A 13,628-nucleotide genomic window follows, 5' to 3' on the forward strand; every position below is an offset into this window, starting at 1 on the left:
GAACGCGCCTCGCCGCGGCGGCCGGTTCCGCCCGGCAGGCGGCGAGGGCCGCGGGCGGCGTGGGCGGCGGCTGGGGTCCGGCTTCGGGCTGCCGGCGGCTGCGGTGGTTCCTCTCCGTCGTGGGCGTGCGGCGGTGGTGCGGCTCGGCCGGTGGCGGTCCGGCGACCTGGTGATGGTGGCCGGCGGTGAGCGTGTTGGTGGTGCCTCCCTTGGCGGCTTTCGGTGTGGGGAGGAAGGGGAGCGGCTTGGACAGGGGCGGCGGAGCCGACGGCGTGCCGGCTGCAGTGCGAAGGCGGGAACTTTACGGGCATCTGCGTTTCCGGCCGGGCCTGTGCGGCCACGGGCCTGGTGTGTTCCTGCCATTGCGTCCGGTCAGCTACCGTCTTCGGCGGTGGAGGTGGGGCCCTCCCGCGTGCCGATGGTGCTGTTGCCTGTCCCGGCTCCTCTTCTTCATCATGCCGACCATGCTTCACGGTGCCGTGGTGAGACAGCGTTGAACGATTCGTGTCCGGGCTGGCGCAGGGTGAGGGTCTGTTTGGCGGCGAGCTTCGGAGTGCCTGAGGTGGAGGTTGGGATCGGGAGAAATCTCTGTTGGCCTGGCCGACATCGACGCGGTGGGGCTTGTGGGTGCCGCCAGACCTTCCTGGAGGGCGTCGGAGCTACCCTTCCTCTCCCCTCACCGTACCGGGGGAAACCCTTGGCAGCAGCGTCGTCTTCGTCGCGTTCCTTCTTGGAGGTGTTGATTGGTACAGGTGCTTCGGAGGCTCGGAGTCTGGTGGGAGATCTCCGGTGGGCGCAGCGGCCACGAGGCTTCTTCGTTTCTTTGTCGATCCGCCGTTGTCGGCGTTTGTTTCTCTTGTATTTTCTCTTTCTTTCCTTTTGGGCGTGACTGTGCTGTTTCCGCCCCAGCATCTATCGTTGGATGGTTCGGTTGGTTGCTTTGTATACAAAGCGGGGGGAAACCCTTTTTCGGTAAATAATCATCGGAGGCATCGAAATTTGAGCCCTGCAAAACTGCAATGTTGGTTAAACTAGCTATTATTCCCTCACTTCTGAAACTTGGAAACAACGCAAGGTAAAACAAACAAACACAAAAGAGCAGTCTGAAGTCTGAACCCTGCAAGCCAAATTATTCTCCTCACTTCTGAACCCCAAAATCTGTCTTGGAAAAATGTGCAGTAAGCAGGCTCCGGGGTCCTCAACCCATTCTACGCTCCAGCAACGCATGCATACACTGTATTAGTGAGGTATACACTACCTTAGCTTTGCTCTGCTGCACACTGCAATTCCTTTCGAAATAACTGTTGGGCTAATAAGCCGCGGCGATGCACCGGACACGACCAGCGCGTGTATGGGCGCGAGCTGGCCGGGTCGGGCGTGTCGGGTCCGCGGCGAGTAGTGTGTGCGTACGTGCGTGTGGTGCACGGGGTGTCCGTGCAAGTGTACACCGTAGGCGTGCGTGTGTGTGTGGGTCTGTTGGCGAGCCGTGCGGGCTGGTCGGGCGCGATCCAGCGAGGCTCACCACGAGAAGCGCGCGTTCGGGCGCGGCGCGGGCGCGGTCAGAGCGCGGAGAGCACAGGCACGATCGGGGTGCGAGTGGAGGCGTGGGTGTGTGCCCGGTGCGCTGGCTCGGGGTATAAAGCCGCACGGTGCCGTTGTAACAGTGTGACACCATCGAGTTCGTGCTCGAGAAAGAAAGGGGGGCGTTCGTGCGTCGGGAAAACTCCTGTGTCCACCATTGTCTGAATTTTCCCTGAACTTCTTCTTCTTCTCCAGTGATCGAGCCACGGCGAGGGAGAGTGAGCTGAGCGAGAGGGAGAGGAGAGCTGCGGCGAGGAGTTGGCGGTTCCAACAGTTGGCATCAGAACCACGGTCTGGTCAGGGCGCGCCGGCGATGTCCATCGTCCCGTACGTCGGCGGAACAGGCGGATCGCAGCCGCAGGCGGTGCCGCAGCTCACAGGCGAGAATTACACGGCGTGGGCGATCAAGATAGAGGCAAACCTCGACGCGGCCGGGCTGTGGGAGGCGGTGGTCGTGCCGGAGGACGTGGCGGCGGCCGTGATCGCCAAGAAGGACAAGCCGGCGAGGGCATACCTGCTCGGGGCGCTCGCGGAGAACCTGCTGCTGCAGGTGGCGGCGAAGAAGACCGCCGCAGAGGTGTGGGCTGCTCTGAAGGCGCGGTTCGTCGGCGCGGACCGAGTGCGGGCGGCGCGGCTGGGCACCTTGCGCGGGGAGTTCGAGCTCCTGCGCATGGCGGACGCCGAGAGCCCGGATGACTTCGCCAGTAGGCTCGCTGGGATGGCGGCACGCTACGCGGCGTTGGGCCGCGCGGATGGGCACCTTGCGCGGGGAGTTCGAGCTCCTGCGCATGGCGGACGCCGAGAGCCTGGATGACTTTGCCGGTAGGCTCGGTGGGATGGCGGCGCGCTACGTGGCGTTGGGCTCGACCCTGGAGGACACCGTCCTCGTCAAGAAGCTGCTCGACTTGGTGCCTAACCGCCTGTATCCGGCGGTGGCCGGGATCGAGCAGTTCTGTGATGTCGACGACATGGCGTTCGAGGACGCGCTTGGACGGCTGAAGGCCTTTGATGAGAGGTTGCGACGGCGCGGGCAGGACGGAGGCAACCAAGGCAGCAAGCAGCTGATGTACACCGCGGCACAGTGGCGCGTGCGCGAGCGGCGTCGGGGCGGTGTGCGTGGAGAGGACGACGACGACGGCACGGCGAGCATAGCGTCAGGCAGCGGGGACAATCGCCGCGGAAGGTGCTACAAGTCCGGTGTCCAAGGGCACTTCAAGAGGGAATGCACCCTGCTGCGGAAGGAGCCGGCCACGGGGCGCGCACTGCTGGCGGATGGCGACATCGAGGACGCCGGGCTGCTCTGAGCCGCGGCTTAGGGCGCGAGTGTTTGGCTAATAAGCCGCGGCAATGCACCGGACACGACCAACGCGTGTATGGGCGTGAGCTGGCCGGGTCGGGCGTGTCGGGTCCGCGGCGAGTAGTGTGTGCGTGCGTGCGTGTGGTGCACGGGGTGTCCATGCAAGTGTACACCATAGGCGTGCGTGTGTGTGTCGGTCTGTTGGCGAGCCGTGCGGGCTGATCGGGCGCGATCCAGCGAGGCTCACCGTGAGAAGCGCGCGTTCGGGCGCGGCGCGGGCGCGGTCAGAGCGCGGAGAGCGCAGGCACGATCGGTGTGTGAGTGGAGGCGTGGGTGTGTGCCCGGTGCGCTGGCTCGGGGTATAAAGCCGCACGGTGCCGTTGTAACAGTGTGACACCATCGAGTTCGTGCTCGAGAAAGAAAGGGGGGCGTTCGTGCGCCGGGAAAACTCCTGTGTCCACCATTGTCTGAATTTTCCCTGAACTTCTTCTTCTTCTCCAGTGATCGAGCCATGGCGAGGGAGAGTGAGCTGAGCGAGAGGGAGAGGAGAGCTGCGGCGAGGAGTTGGCGGTTCCAACAGTTGGCATCAGATCCACGGTCTGGTCAGGGCGCGTCGGCGATGTCCATCGTCCCGTACGCCGGCGGAACAGGCGGATCATTGCCGCAGGCGGTGCCGCAGCTCACCGGCGAGAATTACACGGCATGGGCGATCAAGATAGAGGCAAACCTCGACGCGGCCTGGCTGTGGGAGGCGGTGGTCGTGCCGGAGGACGCGGCGGCGGCCGTGATCACCAAGAAGGACAAGCCGGCGAGGGCATACCTGCTCGGGGCGCTCGCGGAGAACCTGCTGCTGCAGGTGGCGGCGAAGAAGACCGCCGCAGAGGTGTGGGCTGCTCTGAAGGCGCGGTTGATCGGCGCGGACCGCGTGCTGGCGGTGCGGCTGGTTACCTTGCGCGGGGAGTTCGAGCTCCTGCGCATGGCGGACGCCGAGAGCCTGGACGACTTTGCCGGTAGGCTCGGTGGGATGGCGGCGCGCTTCGCCGCGTTGGGCCGCGCGGCTGGGCACCTTGCGCGGGGAGTTCGAGCTCCTGGGCATGGCGGACGACGAGAGCCTGGACGACTTCGCCGGTAGGCTCGGTGGGATGGCGGCGCGCTACGCGGTGTTGGGCTCGACTCTGGTGGACACCGCCCTCATCAAGAAGCTGCTCGACTCGGTGCCTAACCGCCTGTATCCGGCGGTGGCCGGGATCGAGCAGTTCTGTGATGTCGATGACATGGCGTTCGAGGACGCGCTGGGACGGCTGAAGGCCTTCGATGAGAGGCTGCGACGGCGCGGGCAGGAGGGAGGCAAGCAAGGCGGCGAGCAGCTGATGTACACCGCGGCACAGCGGCGCGCGCGCGAGCGGCGTCGGGGCGGTGTGCGTGGAGAGGACGACAACGACGGCACGGCGAGCACAGCGTCAGGCAGCGGGGACAATCGCCGCGGAAGGTGCTACAAGTGCGGTGTCCGAGGGCACTTCAAGAGGGAATGCACCCTGCTGCGGAAGGAGCCGGCCGCGGGGCGCGCACTGCTGGCGGATGGCGACGTCGAGGACGCCGGGCTGCTCTGAGCCGCGGCTTAGGGCGCGAGTGTTGGGCTAATAAGCCGCAGCAATGCACCGGACATGACTAGCGCGTGTATGGGCGCGAGCTGGCCGGGTCGGGCGCGTCGGGTCCGCGGCGAGTAGTGTGTGCGTGCGTGCGTGTGGTGCACGGGGTGTCCGTGCAAGTGTACACCGTAGGCGTGTGTGTGTGTGGTTCTGTTGGCGAGCCGTGCGGGCTGATTGGGCGCGATCCAGCGAGGCTCACCGCGAGAAGCGCGCGTTCGGGCGCGGCACGGGCGCGATCAGAGCGCGGAGAGCGCAGGCACGATCGGGGTGCGAGTGGAGGCGTGGGTGTGTTCCCGGTGCGCTGGCTCGGGGTATAAAGCCGCACGGTGCCGTTGTAACAGTGTGACACCATCGAGTTCGTGCTCGAGAAAGAAAGGGGGGCGTTCGTGCGCCGGGAAAACTCATGTGTCCACCATTGTCTGAATTTTACCTGAACTTATTCTTCTTCTCCAGTGATCGAGCCATTGCGAGGGAGAGTGAGCTGAGCGAGAGGGAGAGGAGAGCTGCGGCGAGGAGTTGGCGGTTCCAACAGTTGGCATCAGATCCACGGTCTGGTCAGGGCGCGTCGGCGATGTCAATCGTCCCGTACGCCGGCGGAACAGGCGGATCGCTGCCACAGGCGGTGCCGCAGCTCACCGGCGAGAATTACACGGCATGGGCGATCAAGATAGAGGCAAACCTCGACGCGGCCTGGTTGTGCGAGGCGGTGGTCGTGCCGGAGGACGCGGCGGCGGCCGTGATCACCAAGAAGGACAAGCCGGCGAGGGCATACCTGCTCGGGGCGCTCGCGGAGAACCTGCTGCTGCAGGTGGCGGCGAAGAAGACCTCCGCAGAGGTGTGGGCTGCTCTGAAGGCGCGGTTCATTGGCGCGGACCGCGTGCGGGCGGCGCGGCTGGGCACCTTGCGCGGGGAGTTCGAGCTCCTGCGCATGGCGGACGTCGAGAGCCTGGACGACTTCGCCGGTAGGCTCGGTGGGATGGCGGCGCGCTACGCCGCGTTGGGCCGCGCGGCTGGGCACCTTGCGCGGGGAGTTCGAGCTCTTGGGCATGGCGGACGACGAGAGCCTGGACGACTTCGTCGGTAGGCTCGATGGGACGGCGGCGCGCTACGCAGCGTTGGGCTCGACCCTGGAGGACACCGCCCTCGTCAAGAAGCTGCTCGACTCGGTGCCTAACCGCCTGTATCCGGCGGTGGCCGGGATCGAGTAGTTCTGTGATGTCGACGACATGGCGTTCGAGGACGCGCTGGGATGGCTCAAGGCCTTCGATGAGAGGCTGCGACGGCGCGGGCCGGAGGGAGGCAACCAAGGCGGCGAGCAGCTGATGTACACCGCGGCATAGTGGCGCGCGCGCGAGCGACAACGGGGCGGTGTGCGTGGAGAGGACGACAACGACGGCACGGCGAGCACAGCGTCAGGTAGCGGGGACAATCGCCGCGGAAGGTGCTACAAGTGCGGTGTCCGAGGGCACTTCAAGAGGGAATGCACCCTGCTGCAGAAGGAGCCGGCCGCGGGGCGCGCACTGCTGGCGGATGGCGACGTCGAGGACGCCGGGCTGCTCCGAGCCGCGGCTTAGGGCGCGAGTGTTGGGCTAATAAGCCGCGGCAATGCACCAGACACGACCAGCGCGTGTATGGGCGCGAGCTGGCCAGGTCGGGCGTGTCGGGTCCGTGGCGAGTAGTGTGTGCATGCGTGCGTGTGGTGCACGGGGTGTCCGTGCAAGTGTACACCATAGGCGTGTGTGTGTGTGTGGGTCTGTTGGCGAGCCGTGCGGGCTGATCGGGCGCGATCCAGCGAGGCTCACCGCGAGAAGCGCGTGTCCGGGCGCGGCGTGGGCGCGGTCAGAGCGCGGAGAGCGCAAGCACGATCGGGGTGCGAGTGGAGGCGTGGGTGTGTGCCCGGTGCGCTAGCTCGGGGTATAAAGCCACACGGTGCCGTTGTAACAGTGTGACACCATCGAGTTCGTGCTCGAGAAAGAAAGGGGGGCGTTCGTGCGCCGGGAAAACTCCTGTGTCCACCATTGTCTGAATTTTCCCTGAACTTCTTCTTCTTCTCTAGTGATCGAGCCATGGCGAGGGAGAGTGAGCTGAGCGAGAGGGAGAGGAGAGCTGCGGCGAGGAGTTGCCGGTTCCAACAGTTGGCATCAGATCCACAGTCTGGTAAGGGCACGTCGGCGATGTCCATCGTCCCGTACGCCGGCGGAACAGGCGGATCGCTGCCGCAGGCGGTGCCGCAGCTCACCGGCGAGAATTACACGGCGTGGGCGATCAAGATAGAGGCAAACCTCGACGCGGCCTGGTTGTGGGAGGCGGTGGTCGTGCCGGAGGACGCAACGGCGGCCGTGATCACCAAGAAGGACAAGCCGGCGAGGGCATACCTGCTCGGGGCGCTCGCGGAGAACCTGCTGCTGCAGGTGGCGGCAAAGAAGACCGCCGCAGAGGTGTGGGCTGCTCTGAAGGCGCGGTTCATCGGCGCGGACCGCGTGCGGGCGGCGCGGCTGGGCACCTTGCGCGGGGAGTTCGAGCTCCTGCGCATGGCGAACGCCGAGAGCCTGGACGACTTCGCCGGTAGGCTCGGTGGGATGGCGACGCGCTACGCGGCGTTGGGCTCGAACCTGGAGGACACCGCCCTCGTCAAGAAGCTGCTCGACTCGGTGCCTAACCGCCTGGATCCGGTGGTGGCCGGGATCGAGCAGTTCTGTGATGTCGACGACATGGCGTTCGAGGACGCGCTGGGACGGCTGAAGGCCTTCGATGAGAGGCTGCGACGGCGCGGGCAGGAGTGAGGCAACCAAGGCGGTGAGCAGCTGATGTACACCGCAGCATAGTGGCGCGCGCGCGAGCGGCGTCGGGGCGATGTGCGTGGAGAGGACGACAACGACGGCATGGCGAGCACAGCGTCAGGCAGCGGGGACAATCGCCGCGGAAGGTGCTACAAGTGCGGTGTCCGAGGGCACTTCAAGAGGGAATGCACCCTGCTGCGGAAGGAGCCGGCCGCGGGGCGCACACTGCTGCCGGATGGCGACGTCGAGGACGCCGGGCTGCTCTGAGCCGCGGGTTAGGGCGCGAGTGTTGGGCTAATAAGCCGCGGCAATGCACCGGACATGACTAGCGCGTGTATGGGCGCGAGCTGGCCGGGTCGGGCGTGTCGGGTCCGCGGCGAGTAGTGTGTGCGTGCGTGCGTGTGGTGCACGGCGTGTCCGTGCAAGTGTACACCGTAGGCGTGTGTGTGCGTGGGTCTGTTGGCGAGCCGTGCGGGCTGATTGGGCGCGATCCAGCGAGGCTCACCGCGAGAAGCGCGCGTTCGGGCGCGGCGCGGGCGCAGTCAGAGCGCGGAGAGCGAAGGCACGATCGGGGTGCGAGTGGAGGCGTGGGTGTGTGCCCGGTGCGCTGGCTCGGGGTATAAAGCCGCACGGTGCCGTTGTAACAGTGTGACACCATCGAGTTCGTGCTCGAGAAAGAAAGGGGGGCGTTCGTGCGCCGGGAAAACTCCTGTGTCCACCATTGTCTGAATTTTCCCTGAACTTCTTCTTCTTCTACAGTGATCGAGCCATGGCGAGGGAGAGTGAGCTGAGCGAGAGGGAGAGGAGAGCTGCGGCGAGGAGTTGGCGGTTCCAACAGTTAGCATCAGATCCACGGTCTGGTCAGGGCGCGTCGGCGATGTCCATCGCCCCGTACGCCGGCGGAACAGGCGGATCGCTACTGCAGGCGGTGCCGCAGCTCACCGGCGAGAATTACATGGCGTGGGCGATCAAGATAGAGGCAAACCTCGACGCGGCCTGGTTGTGGGAGGCGGTGGTCGTGCCGGAGGAATCCGCGGCGGCCGTGATCACCAAGAAGGACAAGCCGGCGAGGGCATACCTGCTCGAGGCGCTCGCGGAGAACCTGCTGCTGCAGGTGGCGGCGAAGAAGACCGCCGCAACGTGTGGGCTGCTCTGAAGGCGCGGTTCATCGGTGCGGACCGCGTGCGGGCGGCGCGGCTGGGCAGCTTGCGCGGGGAGTTCGAGCTCCTGCGCATGGCGGACGCCGAGAGCCTGGACGACTTCGCCGGTAGGCTCGGTGGGATGGCGGCGTGCTACGCGGCGTTGGGCCGCGCGGCTGGGCACCTTGCGCGGGGAGTTCGAGCTCCTGGGCATGGCGGACGACGAGAGCCTGGACGACTTCGCCGGTAGGCTCGATGGGATGGCGGCATGCTACGCGGCGTTGGGCTCGACCCTGGAGGACACCGCCCTCGTCAAGAAGCTGCTCGACTCGGTGCCTAACCGCCTGTATCGGCGGTGGCCGGGATCGAGCAGTTCTGCGATGTCGACAACATGGCGTTCGAGGACGCGCTGGGATGGCTGAAGGCCTTCGATGAGAGGCTGCGACGGCGTTGGCAGGAGGGAGGCAACCAAGGCGGCGAGCAGCTGATGTACACCGCGACACAGTGGCGCGCGCGCGAGCGGCGTCGGGGCGGTGTCCGTGGAGAGGACGACAACGACGGCACGGCGAGCACAACGTCAGGCAGCGGGGACAATCGCCGCGGAAGGTGCTACAAGTGCGGTGTCCGAGGGCACTTCAAGAGGGAATGCACCCTGCTGCGGAAGGAGCCGGCCGCGGGGCGCGCACTGCTGGCGGATGGCGACGTCGACGACGCCGGGCTGCTCTGAGCCGCGGCTTAGGGCGCGAGTGTTGGGCTAATAAGCCGCGGCGATGCACCGGACACGACCAGCGCGTGTATGGGCGCGAGCTGGCCGGGTCGGGCGTGTCGGGTCCGCGGCGAGTAGTGTGTGTGCGTGCGTGTGGTGCATGGGGTGTCCGTGCAAGTGTACACCGTAGGCGCGCGTGTGTGTGGGTCTGTTGGCGAGCCGTGCGGGCTGATCGGGCGCGATCCAGCGAGGCTCACCGCGAGAAGCGCGCGTTCGGGCGCGGCGCGGGCGCGGTCAGAGCGCGGAGAGCGCAGGCACGATCGGTGTGTGAGTGGAGGCGTGGGTGTGTGCCCGGTGCGCTGGCTCGGGGTATAAAGCCGCACGGTGCCGTTGTAACAGTGTGACACCATCGAGTTCGTGCTCGAGAAAGAAAGGGGGGCGTTCGTGCGCCGGGAAAACTCCTGTGTCCACCATTGTCTGAATTTTCCCTGAACTTCTTCTTCTTCTCCAGTGATCGAGCCACGGCGAGGGAGAGTGAGCTGAGCGAGAGGGAGAGGAGAGCTGCGGCGAGGAGTTGGTGGTTCCAACAATAACCAATCAATTCAAGAGTAGATATGCGCCAAAACACACAAATGCATACATATACGACATGCCTTACCAATGCACCATGAGTGCAGTGAGAGTCATGCTCTGCTGGTGAAAAAAAAGCAAAGGATGCTACTGCAGTGGCAACAGAAAACGACACCTTAGTTCCTTATGATAATCAAAGGCATCAAATGCTTGCTTAACAGCTCGTAGATCGCGAGCATAACGAGCGTTCGATAGTTCGGCTCGTTAAGCTCGTAGCTCGCTTTTTAATGAACAGAGCCAATCACTGATTTCAGCTCATTAAGCTTAACGAGCCAACGAGTTTCACGGATAGCTCATTAGTAACAACACAATACATTTTTTCATCTTACGAGATAAACTTTTTATAACACCTCAGCTCATCTATTCAATCTAATTGACATAGGAGGTAACAAACTAGAGCATTTTTGTAGTCACCATATTTCATCTTAAAAACCACACCTACACACTCATTCTGCAGCAATGCTACACTCACGGGCTAAATACGGTGCTTTTACGGAGTGACTCTGAGTTGGCAGGGGCTGATTGGATTAAGGGGGGAGATTGGGCCCCGCCCACCTGAAAATTAGGGGGGCAGGTTAAGTTATATGGAAGCAGCACGTAAAAGCCTGTAAACACCCCGTGCGTTTAGCATTTTTGCTCATCCTATAGACCGTAACACATTATAATCTATTAACGAGAGCTCACGAGCTTAACGAGCTTTAAACGAACCGAGCCGGGCACGGTTTTCAGCTCGTTAAACTTAACGAGCTAAACGAGCCGAATCTTAACGAGCACGAGCCTAACGAGTACGAGCTTAACGAGCCGAGCAGCTCATTAATCCACCCCTAGCCACCGATTTGGTTGGTAATGTAATGTACCATCTCGACACCCCATCCCTCAGATCTGCCTGTCCAAGCTAACCTTGATCATCAACAGGGAGGCAGGTGCATGTATGGTTGGTAGACAAACATATTCCAGAGTTGGTTTTATGCATACTATAACTACTTGCTTGCAGCAAGCTGGTGCAGGAAGCATCATTGATGGAGAAAAACATTAGAAAGATAAAGATCAAAGTGGCACTGGGCCGGTTCGCGTATGTACCTAATGCAGCACACAGTGTGTCTTCCTTGGTTGTCGAGGTCATTCTACGCAGCAGCGGTCCATTTTATGTTTAGTAGGTTGTTTCGGGCGGAGTCATGTAAAAAAGAGACGCAATACAATGTTGCGGGATGACCAAGAAAACTACTCCATTTTCTGAGCATGATCCACCGGCTGAGAACAACTAATTGTTGTGATTACGAGCGTTTCACACACCCAATATGGTGTTGTAGGACGACGAAGAGATCCACTCATTTGTGAGTGCGATCCGACAACGACTGAGAATGTCAAAACTGTGATGATGTGTATGTGGCTTGGTTTTACAATGGATATATGATGGTAAATGTCTCCTGTTATTTTTTGTATATTAACTCATTACCATTCATTTATTGGTATGCATTACCAGATTGAATGGACAATATCTATAGACTGGGCAATTAATTCATTTGGATATAAATAAAGACTATGCATACTATTGTGTGTTCCAAAGAAATAATTTCACTCATTCATTTCCTTTGGTTCTATGCATCACCATATTTAACAAATATTGTAGTATCTATATTTAGGATTATTTATCCATATGGATACAAGAAACATTAACGTGGTTTTTTCTTGGAAATAAAAAAGTATTTTTCATTTCCTTTAGTTTGTAGATATACATCGCCGCTTTGGATGAGTAGTACTACATTAATAGGACAATTGATTAGCATGTTGAGGGCATCTATAGGCCTAAAAAGTGTCTCGTATATGACGTCTTTGTTGGAGGAATATCTTTAGGCACTGAATATAGTTGTATGTGCAATATAAAAGGAGGATAAACCAACAAAGGTGGCACACATAAATTCTTTTGCGCATTCAGAAGATGGAGATGAGAAGTGCCACCCTATGCTTCCTCATCATACTTGTGTTACTTGGAAGTTGTACTCACGCAGGTTATATGTCTTTCTCCCTTCACGTTCTAGATATGGAAACTAAATTGATATTCTCTAAGAACGCTGATGGTTATTAAGAATATGTGACAATAATCCTACATGGTTATTTTTTGTTGCAGAGAACTGCAACTCTCATGAAATTACAATTGATGCATGCGTGAAGCCAATTTGTAAGTTGGTATGTCTCGCTTCCTATAGGAAGCATTTGAGGGAGTATGATTGCACGGGCAACCCACCGGTTATTTGTGTTTGCTATGTATGCGATGATTAGGCTTTGTAAGATGAATGTCCTGAGGGTCATCAGATATGCTACATAATAAATGAGGACCCTGGAAATGCCATCTTTGCCATCGCCCTCTCCATGTCCACCTTGTTTAGTGGAATAATTCTTCTGCTAGTAATTTTGAATTGTGCGACTCTCGTCATGTGCGTCCAGATCTACCAACAATAGATAAGCTCACTATATATGTTAATTCGTGTGAGAAATAATGCTTAAAGCTTTAGGATATCTTACTAGTTTCATGAATATGTGTGCCTCTTCTAACCTTTCTCTTCTCAGAAAACTAATGTACCTATCAATCCCTTCAAACAATATACGGTAAGAGAATGATCAATTAATCCCTTGCCAAGAAGTGCTCGGTAGAACAATTTCTTGTTTGTAAAAACAGGGATTGCCCATGTGAATCAAAGTAGTGCTGAGATGTGCTTCTTCCACAAGCTTCACAATCATCCAGAAATGCAAGTGGTATATGTGTGGATGCATCCGATGTAAAACTCCCCAGATCCATATATATCCATATGTTCATTTGGGAGAACTTGTGCGGTGGTCAGGATCAACAGCATCTGCTCTTGTGTCTTTTTCACGAATACGCAATGATTGCGTATCAGAGAAGAGTACAAAGAGAACATTACAAAGGAAAGGGAGGGGAGGAACACCACACCAGAATGTGGGAAAAAAGAACATAAACAACACAACCCTAAACTAGGCTAGCTTGAACTCCAAACAACAAAGGTGAGGAGACGAGGCTCAGGACACCAAGGCCGCGTCACGACCAACACGACACACTCACATCACGTGGATATGACTCAAGAGCCGATCGAATCAACGTACCCCCACCATAAACGCCTAGAAGAGTCGGTGAGTGGGTTGTAGGACACGGCCGGGCCTAAGAAAGGAGCATGGAGGAAGAGTCAACGATGTCGTACATTGCACCCTGCATGCCCATGCCCGGAGAAGTAGCCCACACCAAGCACGACATCCAACATGTCACGATCCAACACCAGGGACGCCGCGAGCAACCAAGACAGTGCCATAAAGAAGGGAACGACATCATGACAGCATCGCCGTCCGACACGGGGCCGGATCTAGAGTTTCCCCCGATGCTCGAAGATGGGCACGGAGAAGGCCATGGCAGCGCCTTCAAGAAGGGTATGACACCCACAGGTGTCGCCGTTGCCAGCACGAGTGCAGGGATTTCGCCCCGACCTGTGATCGAACATTCCCAAAGCCGTGGGATCAAGATTCAGAGATGTGAAAGTCAGAACACTGGCTGGAGTTGCTATTGTAGGGAGGCAAGATCCACCCGTCGTCGATGAAGGAGACACCGGGCGCCCCGGTCACACTACCAACCAAACTCTGCTGCTCACACATGAGCCGTCACCAACCACCCAGAACCGCTGGCACGAGCCGAAGCCACCGGGAGAGGCAGTCGCCGGTGGGCCTGGTTGCAGCAAATGCGACGGACGTTGGGGTTCGGTCGAGTAGTAGAAGCAGCCGGAGATTGGGTTTGGGGGGGGGGCTGGAGGAGGTGGTTCTCCACCACCACGAGCGGGAGCA

The 13,628-nt window shown here is 59.8% G+C and overlaps 1 long non-coding RNA gene across 1 annotated transcript; it reads left to right on the top strand.

The window, feature by feature from the left end:
• The first annotated feature begins 11,694 nt into the window (after nucleotides 1-11,694).
• Nucleotides 11,695-12,199, top strand: LOC119266110. Its single transcript, XR_005131860.1, has 2 exons — nucleotides 11,695-11,791; nucleotides 11,911-12,199. It is a non-coding gene; the product is annotated as an uncharacterized LOC119266110 (long non-coding RNA).
• Nucleotides 12,200-13,628: the final 1,429 nt, after the last annotated feature.

This window comes from Triticum dicoccoides, chromosome 2B (assembly GCF_002162155.2).
Source record: "Triticum dicoccoides isolate Atlit2015 ecotype Zavitan chromosome 2B, WEW_v2.0, whole genome shotgun sequence".
Classification (NCBI taxonomy): Eukaryota; Viridiplantae; Streptophyta; class Magnoliopsida; order Poales; family Poaceae; genus Triticum; species Triticum dicoccoides.